The following is a 17,666-nucleotide window of genomic DNA, read 5'->3' as shown; positions in this document are numbered from 1 at the left end:
TCAGACTCTGAGAAATCATATTGACTTGTTGAGTCAATATTTTATTTTGACCCAATATGGCATTCAGAGTATCAATTTCAAGAACTCCCTTCCTCTGAGGCGTCACATTACTCACAGGATTCCTTTCAGAAGTGTACATGAACTGGTTATTTGCAACCATGTCAATGAGTTCCTGAGCTTCTGCAGGCGTTTTCTTTAGGTGAATGGATCCACCTGCAGAATGGTCCAATGACATCTTAGATAATTTAGACAGACTATCATAGAATATATCCAGGATGGTCCATTCTGAAAGCATGTCAGAAGGACACTTTTTGGTCAGTTGCTTATATCTCTCCCAAGCTTCATAGAGAGATTCACCTTCTTTCTGTTTGAAGGTTTGAACATCTACTCTAAGTTTGCTAAGCTTTTGAGGAGGAAAAAACTTGGCTAAGAAAGCCGTGACCAGCTTATCCCAAGAGTTCAGGCTATCTTTAGGTTGAGAGTTCAACTATATTCTAGCTTTGTCTCTTATAGCAAACAGGAAAAGCATAAGCCTGTAGACCTCGGGATCAACCCCATTGGTCTTAACAGTATCACAGATCTGCAAGAATTCAGTTAAGAACTGAAAAGGATCTTCTGATGGAAGTCCATGAAACTTACAATTCTGTTGCATCAGAGAAACTAATTGAGGCTTTAGCTTAATATTTTATTTTAACCCAATATGGCATTCAGAGTATCAATTTCAAGAACTCCCTTCCTCTGAGGTGTCCCATTACTCACAGGATTCCTTTCAGAAGTGTACATGAACTGGTTATTTGCAACCATGTCAATGAGTTCCTGAGCTTCTGCAGGCGTTTTCTTTAGGTGAATGGATCCACCTGCAGAATGGTCTAATGACATCTTAGATAATTTAGACAGACCATCATAGAATATATCCAGGATGGTCCATTCTGAAAGCATGTCAGAAGGACACTTTTTGGTCAGTTGCTTGTATCTCTCCCAAGCTTCATAGAGGGATTCACTTTCTTTCTGTTTGAAGGTTTGAACATCCACTCTAAGCTTGCTAAGCTTTTGAGGAGGAAAGAACTTGGCTAAGAAAGCCGTGACCAGCTTATCCCAAGAGTTCAGGCTATCTTTAGGTTGAGAGTCCAACCATATTCTAGCTCTGTCTCTTACAGCAAACAGGAAAAGCATAAGCCTGTAGACCTCGGGATCAACCCCATTGGTCTTAACAGTATCACAAATCTGCAAGAATTCAGTTAAGAACTGAAAAGGATCTTCTGATGGAAGTCCATGAAACTTACAATTCTGTTGCATCAAAGAAACTAATTGAGGCTTTAGCTCAAAATTGTTTGCTCCAATGGCAGGAATTGAGATGCTTCTTCCATGCAAGTTGGAATTTGGTACAGTAAAGTCACCAAGCATCTTCCTTGCACCTCCACCATTGTTATTATTTTCGGCCATGTCTCCTTCTTTTTCAAAAATTTCTGTCAGATTTTCTCCAGAGAGTTGTGCTTTAGCTTCCCTTAGCTTCCTCTTCAGAGTCCTTTCAGGTTCAGGATCAGCTTCAACAAGAATATTCTTATCCTTGTTCCTGCTGATATGAAAAAGAAGAGAACAGAAAAGAAAATATGGAATCCTCTATGTCACAATATAGAGATTCCTTATATGAGTATAAGAAGAGAAGGATGGAAGAAAGAAAAAATAAGAATTCGAACACAGAGGAGAAGAGTTGATTCGAATTTTTGAGTAGAAGAGAAGTGTTAGTAAATAAATAAATAATTAGAGGGAGATGAGAGATGGAAGAATTCGAAAATAAAATAAAATAAAAATATTTTTGTTTTTAATTTAAAATTAAAGTTAAAATTCGAAAATTTTAAGAAGAAAAATGAAATGAAATTAAATTAAAATTTAAAAACAATTAGTTAATTAAAAAGAAATTTGAAAAAGAGGTTAGTGATTTTAAAAAATTAGAGAGAGAGAATTAGTTAGGTAGTTTTGAAAAAGATAAGAATCAAACAAGATAAGATTAATTGAAAAAAAAGATTTGAAAATCAATTTTGAAAAGATAAGAAGTTAGATAAGAAGTTAGAAAAGATTTTGAAATTGATTTTGAAAAAGATGTGATTGAAATTTATTTTGAAAAAGATTTGAAAAAGAAATTTAAAAAGATTTGATTTTGAAAATTAAAGTTGATTACTTGACTAACAAGAAACAAAAAGATATGATTTTAAAATTTAAAGCTTGAACCTTTCTTACTAGGCAAGTAACAAACTTAAAATTTTTGAATCAGTCACATTAATTGTTAGCATTAATTTTGAAAATATGAAATAGAAATAAGAAAAAGATTTTGAAAATAAATTTTGAAGATTTTGAAATTATGAAAGAAAAAATGAAAAAGATTTGATTTTTGAAAAAGATTTGAAAAAGATAGAATTTTTAAATTGAAAATTTGATTTGACTCATAAGAAACAACTAAATTTTAAAAAATTTTGAAAAAGTCAACTAAAATTTTCGAAAATTTATGAGTGAATAAGGGAAAGATATTTTTTTATTTTTGAATTTTTAATGAAGAAAGAGAAAAACAACAAAAAGACTCAAAACATGAAAATTATGAATCAAAACACATGATGCATGCAAGAACACCTTGAATGTCAAGATGAACATCAAGAACACTTTGAATGTTAAGATGAACACCAAGAACTTATTTTTGAAAATTTTTAAGAAAAGAAAAACACGCAAGACACCAAACATAGAAATTTTCAAACTTTAGACACTAACAAATTGAAAATGCATATGAAAAATAAGAAAAGACACCAAACAAGAAAAATTTAAAGATCAAACAAAGAAATTCATCAAGAACAACTTGAAGATCATGAAGAACATCATGCATGAGTTTTCAAAAATTTTAAGAAAAATTAAAAATATGCAATTGACACCAAACTTAAAAATTGACACAAGACTCAAACAAGAAACATCAACAAAATTTTTTTTTTGGTTTTTATGATTTTATTAAATTTTTTTGTAATTTTTCGAAAATTAATTGGAAAAAGAAAAATAAGGATTTCAAAAATTTTTAATAAGAATTCCAGGGATCATGCAATGTCAGTCTAAAGCTCCGGCCCAAAAATTAGACATGGATTAATAGCCAGCCAAGCTTTTCATGAAAGCTTCGGTCCAAAACACTAGACATGGCCAATGGCCAGCCAAACTTCAGCATACATAGTTCAAGCATGTGAAGAGGAAGCCTCAGTCCAAAAGAAATTAGACATGGCTTTACAGCCAGCTAGGCTTCAACATGTTATCTTGAAACTCTAGAATTCATTCTTAAAAATTCTGAAGCCATAGAATAATTTATATTATAATTTTTTTTTGAAAATAAAAATAAAAATAATAAAAACAAAATGCTTAAAATTAAAATAAAATTTACCTAATCTGAGCAACAAGATGAACCGTCAGTTGTCCAAACTCGAACAATCCCCAGCAACGGCGCCAAAAACTTGGTGCATGAAATCGTGATTGTTCATTCCTTGGTAACGGCGCCAAAACTTAATACGCACGTTCATAATCTTAATTCTTTGTCATAACTTCGCACAACTAACCAGCAAGTGCACTGGGTCGTCCAAGTAATAAACCTTACGTGAGTAAGGGTCGATCCCACGGAGATTGTCGGCTTGAAGCAATCTATGGTCACCTTGTAAATCTCAGTCAGGCGGATTCAAATGGTTATAGAGTATTAATAATTAAAAGATAAATAAAACATAAAATAGGATAGAGATACTTATGTAATTCATTGGTGAGAATTTCAGATAAGCGTATGGAGATGCTTAGTTCCTTCTGAATCTCTGCTTTCCTACTGCCTTCATCCAATCCTTCATACTCCTTTCTATGGCAAGCTGTATGTTGGGCATCACCGTTGTCAATGGCTACATCCCATCCTCTCAGTGAAAATGGTCCAAATGTGCTGTCACCGCACGGCTAATCATCTGTCGGTTTTCGATCATACTGGAATAGGATTCAGTAATCCTTTTGCGTCTGTCACTTCACCCAGCACTCGCGAGTTTGAAGCTCGTCACAGCCATCCCTTCCCAAATCCTACTCGGAATACCACAGATAAGGTTTAGACTTTCCGAATCTTAAGAATAGCCGCCAATAATTCTAGCCTATACCACGAAGACTCTGATCGTAGATCAGGAGGCTAAGAGATATGCATTCAAGCTTGTTTGCATGTAGAACGGAAGTGTTTGTCAGGCACGCGTTCATAAGTGAGAATGATGATGAGCATCACATAATCATCACATTCATCATGTTCTTGTGTGCGAATGAATATCTTAGAGAAGAAATAGGCTTGAATTGAATAGAAAAACAATAGTACTTTGTATTAGTTCATGAGGAACAGCAGAGCTCCACACCTTAATCTATGGTGTGTAGAAACTCTACCGTTGAAAATACATAAGAACAAGGTCTAGGAATCGCCGAATGGCCAGCCCCCTAAACGTGATTAAGAGATCAAAAGTGATACAAGGATAGTCTCAAAAATGATCCAAAGATTCTTAACACGATAGTAAAAAGTTCTATTTATACTAAACTAGTTACTAAGGTTAAAGAAATAAGTAAATGATGCAGAAATCTACTTCCGGGCCCACTTGGTGTGTGCTTGGGCTAAGCATTGAAGCTTTCATGTGTAGAGGTCTTCCTTGGAGTTAAACACCAATTTGTAACTTGTTTCTGGCATTTAACTCTGCTTTGCAACCTGTTTCTGGCGTTTAACGCCAGAATAGGGCAGAAAGCTGGCGTTGAACGCCAGTTTGCGTTATCTAAACTTGGGAAAAGTATGGACTATTATATATTTCTGGAAAGCCCTGAATGTCTACTTTCCAACCCAATTGAGATCGTGCCATTTGGCCTCTTGTAGCTCCAGAAAATCCACTTTGAGTGCAGGGAGGTCAGAATCCAACAGCATCTGCAGTCCTTCTTCAGCCTCTGAATCTGATTTTTGCTCAAGTCCCTCAATTTCAGCCAAAAATTATCTGAAATCACATAAAAACACACAAAATCATAGTAAAGTCCAGAAATGTGATTTTTATTTAAAAACTAATAAAAATATATTAAAAACTAACTAAATCATACTAAAAACTATGTAAAAACAATGCCAAAAAGCGTATAAATTATCCGCTCATCAGAGGCTCCACAAAATCAACAAAATGGGTAGGGGAGTAGATGTTCATTATTATATTTCCTCTCAGCTAGGATGGGAAACATCTTCTTGCAATAACGGTTAGTGAACCGTGTGGAGTCCCGTGCGGGAAAGGCTTTCTCTGCTTCATCAACTTTAATGATCCTCTTTACCCGCTTTGTTGGCGGCTTGACGCTGGTAGATGGTGGCGCCTTAGTCGGAGTTCTCTTGGTTCCTCTCTTTGTCGGTAGCTTTTCAGAAGTCTTCTCTTTTCTTCTTTTAGTGGCCATCCTAAAGAAGGAAGAAAGAGAATTAAATTCAAATATAGAGTACTAACAATCGGAAGGAGGGAAATCCAAGTAATAATGAATGCCAAAGTAATAATGATGTCCTTGATGAGACGCAGAAGCTGGTGAATTAAAAATTATTAAAATGGTTACGTTGCAAGTATAGTTCTTAACTCACCGAAAATCTGCCTATCAATTTAGAAATATGTCACAGAGAATTAAATTAAAAATTACTGGGAGTTTTAAGTCCCAGGTCGTCTCCAACGAGTTGTAGAAAAGTGTGCTATCTTATTAATCAGATGTTCCAAGAAGTTGAGCTAAGTAAATTGGGATGTAAATTGAGGAAAGTTAAATAATATGAATAAAAGCCTTGACTGGGAGTTGATTGGTTGGAATTTCTATTATTGGTGGAGTGATTGTAAGATTAATTTATAATTAATGGTTGTTCTGTTTGGTTATCCTTTACTAAGTAAGGGAAAGTCAAACAAGCTGGAATGCCAGATCTGTTCACAAGTTGCAACCCACGTAGTTCAAAGGGATTGGCGTTGGTGACAGGATAGCAATCCAACATTTAACCCAATTACAAATTTTTCTTTCAATCCTTCCAATTAAAGAATTCCTTTTAATCACCTCCCCATCAAGTAAGGGAACTACTCACGCATTGTAAATAAAAAATCCATAGCCCATGAAAGGGAATTAAAAGAAGACATGATTATTGGAATTGAAATTGAATTAAAAAGAAATAATCCTTGCATTAATTAATCATAAAAGTATTCAAATAACAAAATTGAACAAAACAAGGAACATGGAAGAATGAAATCAAGTTAAGAAAACAAACTAGAATGATGAAGTCTTGATGAGGAAATAACTCTTCTCAATGTTCCAATTCTAAGACCAATTGAAAATTAAAATTCTAAAACCTAGAGAGAAAAAACTAAGAGAGTAAAACTAGATCTAAAAAACTGTTTCTAATGAATGTGTTATTTGTTTCTGCATGTTCTCTGACTCTAGTCTGTTGTTCCGGGCCAAAAATTGGGTCGAAATAGGGTCCAAAATCGCCTCAACGAATTCTGCAGATTATGCAGAACGCACATGTCACGCGATCGCGTCATCCATGCGGACGCGTCATTCGCGCTTTTCCTCGCCACGCGTTCGCGTCGTCCACGCTACCGCGTCCCCAGAGCTTTTCCAATCCGCGCGGCCGCGTGAGCCATGCGGCCGTGTCACTGGGATTTGCTCTCCTTCGCGCGGTCGCGTGAGCCATGCGACCGCGTCACTTCTCGCTGGTTATCTCCTCAAATTCTTGTGTTCCTTCCATATTTGCTAGCTTCCTTTCCAATCTCCAACTCATTTATGCCCTGTAAAGTCTGAAACACTCAACACACAGATCACGACATCGAATGGAATAAAGGAGAATTAAAAATAAATAATTAAAGTCTCTAGGAAGCAGTTTTCAAACATGTAATAAATTCAGGAAGGAAATCTAAATGCATGCTAATTTAATGAATAAGTGGGTAAGGATCATGGTAAAACCACACAATTAAACACAATATAAATCATAAAATAGTGGTTTATCAACCTCCCCACACTTAAACATTAGCATGTCCTCATGCTTAATTGAAGGAGATAAGGAAATAAGTATGAACATGTAGAAACTCATGAAATGCAATGCAAACCTACATATATATAAATAAATGCAACTATATGATTCTTGTCCACTTAATCAAAAGTAAATAAGCTCTTCAAAACAATTACAAATCAAATTCCACTAATTTTATCATTATACAATAAAATGGATAAAAGTGCAAGGAGATAGCTCGCGAAAGCAGGGAACTTGAAAATTCAAGCATTGAACCCTCACTGATAATGTATGTACGCTCTGATCTCTAGTGTATAGGGTGATCACTCTATCCTTCTCTAATCATGCTTTCTAACTTTTGTTCTTCTCCTAACCAATCAACAATAGTTAATATACCAATGTAAACATCATGAGGTCTTTCCAAGGTTATAATGGGGCTAAGGTATAGGTGGGGGTGTATATTTGGTCAAGTGAGCTAATAAATTGAATCTTTAATTAACCCAAGCTCTAACATAACTTGTATACACTTAATGTCATCTTTAAAGTTCATACCTAGCTACCCAAAATTCCCTTTTTCAATCCATACTCATGTATCAACTTATATTTTGGTTCTTATTATATGTGCACTGATCTTTGAATTCTGAATTTAACATTAGGGTAATTTTGTCCCCTTATTTATTGATTTTTCATTTTTTTGAATAAATAAAGCTTATCAATGTACATAGATTTTTCCTTCTTATATTTTCACATGAGTAGGTATCCAAATTCCCCTTAAATTTTTATGACACATTCCCTTAACAACTTTTGTTCCCACAATTTTCCATACTTAACTAGCACACACAATTCTATCTTAAGCTAACCAAAGATTCAAATTGGGATATACAATTGTTTTTCGGCTTAAGGTTAGTAATGTGGTAAAATATCGAACAAATGGGAATTAAAGGCTCAAGGTGGTTAACAAAGGTAATTGAAAAGGGTAGGCTTAACTTGGATGAGTGAGTTTAAACAAATAATGGCCTCAATCATGTGCAAGCATGCAAATATAATAACTATTGGACATATAAGATAAAACAAAATATAGATTACAATCATAGAGAAGTAAACACACAAGAATGAAATAATTATGGTTAAATAATGTAACCATTCATAAAGGCTCAAATCTTTCACAGGTTGTGTGTTCTTTAACTCAAATATCATGTTCCAAATACAACTCAAGCAAATTTATCATAAAAATTTTTGAAAAATTAGTGAAATTTTATTCCAAAGATAGATTTTTAAAAGAAACTTATTGTCTTTTCAATCAAGTAGAACATGCATGCAACTATCCTAACCTATGCAATTTATTCTATTCTATAAAGGAAAGAAAATCTAACTAAAATATCCTAATTATTGGTGCCAGAGAAGAGAAATTACCTCCAGAAGTCAGGTACAGACCGACCTCCCCACACTTAAGACTTTGCACCGTCCTCGGTGCCATCTGTCAGGAACAGGGGCGGGCTGGTAGCAGTATCTCCACAGTCAGGGCCGTCATGGCTCCCTGTGCTAGTAAAAGAAGTGGAGTCCGGGGTGTCTGAGTCTCTGAAGCGTCCCTTGAGTAGCTCCTTGATGTGTTTGAATTGGCACTCGTTACGGCGCTCTCTCAACTTTGGTTTCTGTTCTTGCCGATCCAACCGTTCGATTATCTGTTGGAGCAATTTCTCAGTTGTAGATGCTTTGGTATTGAAGAAGGATTATCTTCAACTGGAGCAGTAGGAAGGCTTGTAGTGGCTGCTGAGAGTCTGAGGAATTTCCCGTTAGGGACATACTGATCATCCCATGGAAGCATGGCTTTGGTGTCCCCAGCTCTGTAGGAGACTCCGACTGCTGAGATAAGATCTAAGACCAAGGCGGGGAAAGGTAGGTTGCCCGCAATTTGTACGTGTTCCATAGCATTCCGGATATGTCTTGAGAGATTCAGAGGCTGGTCTGTAAGGATGCACCATAGTAGAACAGCCATGTTCGCAGTGAAGGAGGACTCATGAGTGCTTGGAAAGACGTAATGGGACATGATCTGTGCCCATACGCGAGCCTCCAAGGTAAGTGCTGAAGCCAAGATTCCCTTAGGGCGGGTATGGTGGTATCCGTAGATCCAACGGCTGCCAGGTAATGCGATGACTCCGAGAACGGAGTCCCAGTTGAATTGGTATCTCTGGTGCTGAAGGGTGGCTTCTTGAAAAGCGTCCATTCCTGCTGGAACAGGGAGAAGACTCAGAGCTTGCTGAATGGCCTCTTCTGTGATGGGGACTTGCTTCTGCCGGACATAAACAGACTACAGGGTCGGCATGTAGAAGTTGGAGTAGAACTCAACTACCCAAGAAAGATTGACCTGCCTTGGCTGTCTCCGTAGGAAACCCCATTGTCTTCGCTCAATTTGTGGCTTAACAAAGGTGGCAATATTGGACGGGAGGATAAGAAGGTATTCATTGTTATAGTTCCTTTCTGTCAGGATAGGGAACATCTGCTTACAGTAGCGATTGGAAAATCGCGTAGCGTCCTTTGCTGGAAAGGCTTTCTCCTTTTCGTCAACCTTCATTATCCTCTTAACTCATTTTGTTGAGGGCTTGACTGCGGTGGAAGAAGGCTCTGCCACTAATGCTCTTTTAGTTCCTCTTCTTGCAGGTGGTTTGGAAGTTGCTTTCTCCTTTCCTTTCTTGGTGGCCATCCTGAAAGAAGGGAAGAGAAAGTAAATTAAATTCAAAGAGATATACAGCAAGGAAGGAGACGGAAAAGAGGGTGAATGATGCACAGTAAAATGTAGATGACATTAACACATGCTCTCGAGTACATATGAAAAGCCATTAATGGAAAATAGCTAGGGCAGATAAAAACAAGTGAATGCAAGGTGTTTATTGTCATGCCAGAAAAGGGCATGAGTAGCATGGACCAAGCATTACTTCGTAACAAACCATCACATTTGTATTGACAATTGAATTCAATTAATAAAATAATAAGGGAAAGTTGTGAAAAGCAAGCATTGAATAGTATAGTAACATAGAGAAGTGCATAATGCCACATGAGCTTTTTCACAAACACATAGCATGCATGGTGAATAGGGTATAGAAAATATGAAGATGAACATGCAAGCAATCCCTTAAATGGGAGACAAATAATTGTCAAACAATTTGTAATAATCCACAAGCATATAATGAGGGGTGATGACTCAAAAGGTTTCTAAGACCATGTAAAGAAAAGAAAAGAAGAAGAAGAAAAATAAAAATTTGAAAAGAAAAAGAAAAGAAAAAGAAAATAATAAAATATATACATAATATAAGAAGAATTATAGGAAAAAGAGAAGAAGGAAGAAGAAGGTAAAACCTTGTTAATGGTGGTGAGAGAGATAGAGAGTGAAAGGTGAGATAGAAAGGGGGAAGGGGGAAGGAAGAAATAAGGAGGGAAAAGAAAAATTAGGATTTGAAAGAGAGAAAGATAAGATAATTAGCAATTTAGGTTGAGCTGTGCGGCGTATGTGACGCAGCCGCGTGGGGCACGCGTTCGCGTGGGTGCGCGTCAGGTAGGGGGACGCGATTGCTTCGGTCACGCGGTCGCGTGACCCATGTTACGCTGCTGGCACGAGTGCAGCCTCGCTCCAGCACAACTCTCTGTTTATTTTAATTTAATTGCCAAATTGGGGTGACGCGATCGCGTGGGTCACGCGATCGCATGACTGTGCGTTATAAAATGGGTGACGCGGCCGCGTCGGTGATGCGGTCGCATGACAAGGATTGTGCCTCCAGCACCAATCCAGCATCTCGCTCGCACAAAATGTTGATGTGCACCCTTTTACGTCAAAAACTCAGGGCACGCGGCCGCGTGGGGCATGCGGTCGCGTGGGAAGCCATGATTTCCATGTGATGCGAACGCGTCAGGGACGCGGTCGCGTGGGCCGATTTGTGCCATTGGCACGCCTCCAGCCACGTTCCAGCCGGACTCTCTGTTCATTTATTTTTTTCTCCACCCCCTCTACGACGTGGACGCGTCGCTGATGCGATCGCGTCGCGTGGCGAAAAAAAATTTTTTTTTTTAAGAAATGTAAAGGCATGTAGATGCAAATGCACAAAAGTACTAATAAAGAGAAGAGTTATTGAATAGGAAAAACAAAGAAAAGAACGATCATACCATGGTGGGTTGTCTCCCACCAAGCACTTTGCTTTAACGTCCGTAAGTTGGACGCTCCACTAGCTCAATCTGCTGCTATGTGGGGATCTTCCAGACGGAAGATTTCCAGTTCTTTATTTTTCTGCACCTTCTCACCATGGTACAGCTTCAGGCGTTGTCCATTAACCTTAATAAGTTCAGAGCTTGAAGGATGGCTTAGGTGATAAACTCCGTACGGTTCAGCCTTCTCTACTCTGTATGGACCTTCCCATTTTGATCTCAACTTACCGGGCATGAGCCTTAGTCGAGATTTGTAAAGGAGGATAAAATCTCCAGGTTGGAACTCTTTCTTCTTGATATGCTGATCATGTACAGCCTTCATCTTTTCCTTGTATATTCTGGAGTTCTCATAAGCTTCTAGGCGAAGGTTCTCCAGTTCTTGCAGTTACAACTTCCTTTCAGCTCCGGCATTCTCAATTCCCATATTGCACTCCTTAACTGCCCAGAAGGCTCTGTGTTCTATTTCAACTGGGAGATGACAAGCTTTTCCATAAACCAAGCGGAAGGGACTCATCCCAATGGGTGTCTTGTATGTTGTTCTATATGCCCACAGTGCATCTTGTAGCCTGGTGCTCCAGTCTTTTCGATGGGGCTTCACTATCTTTTGCAAGATACACTTAATTTCTCTGTTTGACACCTCGGCTTGCCCATTAGTTTGGGGATGGTAGGCGGTTGCAACTTTATGGATTATCCCATGCTTCTTCATCAATCCTGTTAGTCTCCTGTTACAAAAATGGGTGCCTTGATCGCTCACGATCGCTCGTGGTGATCCAAAGCGACATATAATATGGTTTCTCACAAAGGAAACAATAGTGTTAGCATCATCAGTGCGGGTAGGAATTGCTTCCACCCATTTGGAAACATAATCCACAGCTAACAATATATAAAAATATCCATTAGAATTTGGAAATGGACCCATGAAGTCAATGCCCCAAACATCAAAAATTTCACAGAAGAGCATATATTGTTGGGGCATCTCATCCCTTCTGCATATATTACCAAATTTCTGGCATGGGGGGGCAAGATTTACAAAACTCAGCAGCATCTCTAAAAAGAGTAGGCCACCAGAATCCGCAGTCTAAGATCTTTCTAGCTGTTCTTTGAGGGCCAAAATGTCCTCCACTCTCAGATGAGTGACAGGCCTCTAAAATGGACTGGAATTCTGATTGAGGCACACAACGTCTAATTATCTGATCAGCGCCATATCTCCATAAATATGGGTCATCCTATATATAATATTTAGACTCGCTTTTCAGCTTGTCTCTTTGATGTTTAGAAAAATGTGGAGGAAATGTGCGGCTAACTAAATAATTAGCAACAGGTGCATACCAAGGGGCTATCTCAGATACTGCTTGTAGGTTATAAAAAGGAAAATTATCATCTATAGGAGTGGAATCATCCTTAATATGTTCAAGGCGACTCAAGTGGTCTGCTACCAAATTCTGATTACCACTCATATCCTTTATTTCTAAATCAAATTCTTGTAACAGCAGTATCCAATGTATAAGTCTTGGTTTGGATTCCTTTTTAGCTAATAGATACTTTAGAGCTGCATGGTCCGAATACACTACTACTCTAGTACCAAGTAAATAAGCTCGGAATTTATCCAGAGCAAAAACAATAGCCAGAAGCTCTTTCTCGGTAGTAGTATAATTGGACTGGGCAGTGTCTAAAGTCTTAGACGCATAGGCAATAACAAAAGGATCCTTACCTTCGCACTGAGCCAGCGCTGCTCCTACTGCATGGTTGGAAGCATCGCACATGATTTCAAACGACTGACTCCAGTCTGGTCTTCTCAAAATTGGGACTTGAGTTAGAGCAGTCTTCAGCTTATCAAACGCTTGTTTGCAATCCTCGCTGAACTCGAACTCAATGTCCTTCTGCAGTAATCTGGATAAGGGAAGTGCCACCTTACTAAAGTCCTTAATAAATATCCTGTAGAAACCTGCATGGCCAAGGAACGAACGGACTTCCCTCACAGAAGAGGGGTAAGGCAAACTAGAAATAACATTTACCTTTGCTGGGTCTACAGAAATACCATTATTAGATACCACATGTCCTAATACAATCCCTTGTTTTACCATAAAGTGGCATTTTTCGAAATTCAATACAAGGTTTGTGTTAACACATCTATCTAATACTCGAGATAATCCATCTAAGCAAAGGCTAAAAGAATCACCATAAACGCTAAAATTGTCCATAAAAACTTCCATACAGTCCTCAATAAGATCAGAGAAAAGACTCATCATGCACCCTTGGAAGGTAGCTGGTGCATTGCACAAGCCAAAGGGCATTCTCTTATAAGCATAGGTCCCAAAAGGACATGTAAAAGTAGTCTTTTCCTGATCCTCAGGAGCTATATAAATCTGGAAATAACCTGTGTAACCATCTAAAAAGCAATAATGTGATTTACCTGACAGGCGATCCAGCATTTGATCAATGAATGGAAGTGGGTAGTGATCCTTACGGGTAGCTTGGTTGAGACGCCTGTAATCAATGCAGACTCTCCAAGCATTCTGAACTCTAGTTGCTATGAGCTCTCCATGCTCACTCTTCACTGTAGTGACTCCAGATTTCTTGGGCACCACTTGTACTGGGCTTACTGATGAGCGGATATTTTATACGCTTTTTGGGGTTAATTTCATATAGTTTTTAGTATGTTTTATTTAGTTTTTAGTTTATTTTCATTAGTTTCTAGGAAAAATTCATATTTCTGGACTTTACTATGAGTTGTGTGTTTTTCTATAATTTCAGGTATTTTTCTGGCTGAAATTGAGGGAGCTGAGCAAAAATCTGATTCAGGCTGAAAAAGGACTGCTGATGCTGTTGGATTTTGACCTCTCTGCACTCAAAGTGGATTTTCTGGAGCTACAAAACTCGAAATGGCGTGCTTCCAATTGCGTTGGAAAGTAGACATCCAGGGCTTTCCAGCAATATATAATAGTTTATACTTTTCTCAAGGATAGATGATGTAAACTGGCGTTCAACGCCAGTTTTCTGCCCAATTCTGGCGTCCAGCGCCAGAAAAGGATTAAAAGTTAGAGTTCAACGCCAGAAATGGATCCAAACCTGGCGTTGAACGCCCAAAATGGCCTTATGCACGTAAATTGCTTAAGTCTCAGCCCCAGCACACACCAAGTGGGCCCCAGAAGTGGATCTATATACCATATGTTATAGTTTACTCAATTTCTGTAAACCTAGGCTACTAGTTTAGTATTTAAACAACTTTTAGAGACTTGTTTTGTATCTCATGACATTTTAGATCTAAACTTTGTACTCTTTGACGGCATGAGTCTCTAAACTCCATTGTTGGGGGTGAGGAGCTCTGCTGTGTCTCAATGAATTAATGCAAGTATTTCTGTTTTCTATTCAAACATGCGTGTTCCTATCTAAGATATCCATTCGCGCCTAACTATGGGGAAGGTGATGATCAGTGACATTCATCACCTTCCTCAATCCATGAACGTGTGTCTGACAACCACCTCCGTTCTACATCAGATTGAATGAATATCTCTTAGATTCCTTAATCAGAATCTTCGTGGTATAAGCTAGATTGATGGCGGCATTCATGAGAATCCGGAAAGTCTAAACCTTGTCTGTGGTATTCCGAGTAGGATTCAGGGATTGAATGACTGTGACGAGCTTCAAACTCGCGAGTGCCGGGCGTAGTGACAGACGCAAAAGGAGGTGAATCCTATTCCAGCATGATCGGGAACCTCAGATGATTAGCCGTGCTGTGACAGAGCATTTGAACCATTTTCACAAGAGGAGGGGATGTAACCATTGACAACGGTGATGCCCCAACACACATCTTGCCATAGAAGGACGTGCGTGCGTGAATCAGAGAACAGAGGAAAGCAGAGATTCAGAAGACAAAGCATCTCCAAAACTCCAACATATTCTCCATTACTGCATAACAAGTAACTTTTAACCCATGCTCTCTTGTTTATTCGCAATTCAACTGATAAATATAATTGACTTCCTGACTAAGAATTTCAAGATAACCATAGATTGCTTCAAACCAACAATCTCCGTGGGATTCGACCCTTACTCACGTAAGGTATTACTTGGACGACCCAGTGCACTTGCTGGTTAGTGGTACGAGTTGTGAAAAGTGTGATTCACAATTTGTGCACCAAGTTTTTGGCGCCGTTGCCGGGGATTGTTCGTGTTTGGACAACTAACGGTTTATTTTGTTGCTTAGATTAGGAAAAATTTCTCTTTTTGTTTAGAGTCTTGTATTATTGTCGTGCTAAAACTTTAGAATCCTTATTTTCTTGTTAAAATCTTTTTCAAAAATAATTTTTCTATTAAATCCTCTGCCAAATTTTAAGTTTGGTGTTTTCTTGTTGATTTCTCTGTGTTTTTCGAAAATTTTAGTTTGGTTTTCTAAAAATTTTAAGTTTGGTATTCTTCCTTTGTGTTCTTGTGTTCTTGTGAATCTTCAAAGTGTTCTTGAGTTTTCCTTGTGTCTTGATCTTAAAATTTTTAAGTTTGGTGTTCCTTAGTGTTTTTCCCTTAAAAATTTTCGAAAACAAGGAGCATCAGATCTAAAAATTTTAAATCTTGTGCTATCTTATTGTTTTCTCTCTCCTCTTTAGATTCAAAAATATCTTTTCTCTCTGTTTTAAAAGCAAATTTTCGAAATCTATTTTTAAAATTCAGATTTTTATTTCAAAATTTAAAACCTTTTTCAAAAAAATCATCATATCCTTTTCAAAACTTCCTAACCACTTTCTCTCTCTCCTCAGTTTTTCGAAATTCTCCACTCATTTTTATTTATTTTATTTTAATTTATTTCATTTTTGAAATAAATAAATAAATAAATAAATAAAAATATTTTCTCCATTCTACATCATCTCCCTTTCTCTATCATGGACATAATCGGAAATGAACAGTCCAGGAGGACTCTGGGGTCATATTCTAACCCCTCTACTGCTTCATATGGGAGTAGCATCTGCATACCCTCCATTGGAGTCAGTAGCTTTGAGTTGAATCCTCAGCTCATTATCATGGTGCAGCAAAGTTGCCAGTATTCCGGTCTTCCACAGGAAGAACCTACAGAGTTTCTGGCACAATTTCTACAGATTGCTGACACAGTACATGATAAAGAAATAGATCAGGATGTCTACAGACTATTACTGTTTCCATTTGCTGTAAGAGATCAAGCTAAGAGGTGGTTGAATAACCAACCTAAGGCCAGCATAAGGACATGGAAACAGCTGACAGAAAAATTCCTGAATCAATACTTTCCCCCAAAATGGATGACACAGCTAAGGCTGGACATCCAAGGCTTTAGACAAGGAGATAGTGAATCCCTTTATGATGCCTGGGAGAGATACAGAGAGATGCTACGAAAATTCCCCTCTGAAATGTTTTCAGAGTGGGTTCAGTTAGACATCTTCTATTATGGGCTTGCAGAAGGAACTCAGATGTCTCTAGATTACTCAGCTGGTGGATCTATCCACATGAGAAAGACAATTGAAGAGGCTCAAGAGTTCATTGATACAGTTGCCAGGAATCAGCATCTGTACCTAAGCAGTGACCCTTCCATGAAAGAAGAGGTTAAAACAGCAACTGTTGAACTCAGTCCTGTAAAACAAGCTGCTGAATTCAATCAGCAATTGGACTTTCTAACAAAGCAGTTAGCCAAATTCAAAGATAGGTTACAAGAGACAAGGATGGCTAATATACATATGGATGAACAGTTTAAGCAAACAAAGCAGCAGCTGTCAAGGCAAATAACAGAAGAATGCCAAGCAGTTCAACTAAGAAGTGGGAAAACATTAAATACCCCACCTCAAAGCAACAAAAAGCTAAGAAATGAGCAAACCACCCAAAATTCACCTGAGGACAGTAAGAGCCCAGGGAAAAGTAATTCTGGAACTAAAACGCCAGAAATTTGGTGGAAGGCTGGCGCTGAACGCCCAGACCATGCTCAGGACTGGCGTTCAATGCTAGAAACAAGGCAGGACTGGCGTTCAACGCCAGAAATAGGTAAGAATCTGGCGCTGAACGCCCAAAAAGGGGAAGACCTGGCGCTGAACGCCCAAAATGGGCACAGTTCTGGCGTTCAGACGCCAAAAACAGACAATGAGTTGGCATCTTACATCACTCTAGCTTCTAACTCTGGCACTCAATTGCCAGTGAGGGATCAGACACACACACATGCTGATGACAACCCCTCTAAAAAGGCTTCTTCAACCAGTTCTGTAGGTAATAAACCTACAGCAACCAAGGTTGAAGAATATCAAGCCAAGATACCTTATCCTCAAAAACTCCGGAAAGAGGAGTAGGATAAGCAATTTGCTCGCTTTGCAGATTACCTCAGGACTCTTGAAATAAAGATTCCATTTGCAGAAGCACTTGAGCAAATACCTTCTTATGCCAAGTTCATGAAAGAGATCTTGAGTCATAAAAAGGATTGGAGAGAAACAGAAAGAGTTCTCCT

General features: G+C 38.3%; 2 non-coding genes across 2 annotated transcripts; both read left to right on the top strand.

The window, feature by feature from the left end:
- Nucleotides 1-289: 289 nt before the first annotated feature.
- LOC148579628 (small nucleolar RNA R71) lies at nt 290-397 on the top strand. Its single transcript, XR_015896899.1, has one exon. It is a non-coding gene; the product is annotated as a small nucleolar RNA R71 (small nucleolar RNA).
- Nucleotides 398-933: 536 nt separating this feature from the next.
- LOC148579627 (small nucleolar RNA R71) lies at nt 934-1,041 on the top strand. Its single transcript, XR_015896239.1, has one exon. It is a non-coding gene; the product is annotated as a small nucleolar RNA R71 (small nucleolar RNA).
- The last annotated feature ends 16,625 nt before the right edge of the window (nt 1,042-17,666 follow it).

Source organism: Arachis ipaensis, chromosome B10, assembly GCF_059453495.1.
Source record: "Arachis ipaensis isolate K30076 ecotype BB chromosome B10, ASM5945349v1, whole genome shotgun sequence".
NCBI lineage: Eukaryota > Viridiplantae > Streptophyta > Magnoliopsida > Fabales > Fabaceae > Arachis > Arachis ipaensis.
Note: the sequence above shows the minus strand (reverse complement) of the source record. Positions and strands in the feature narration are given on the sequence as shown.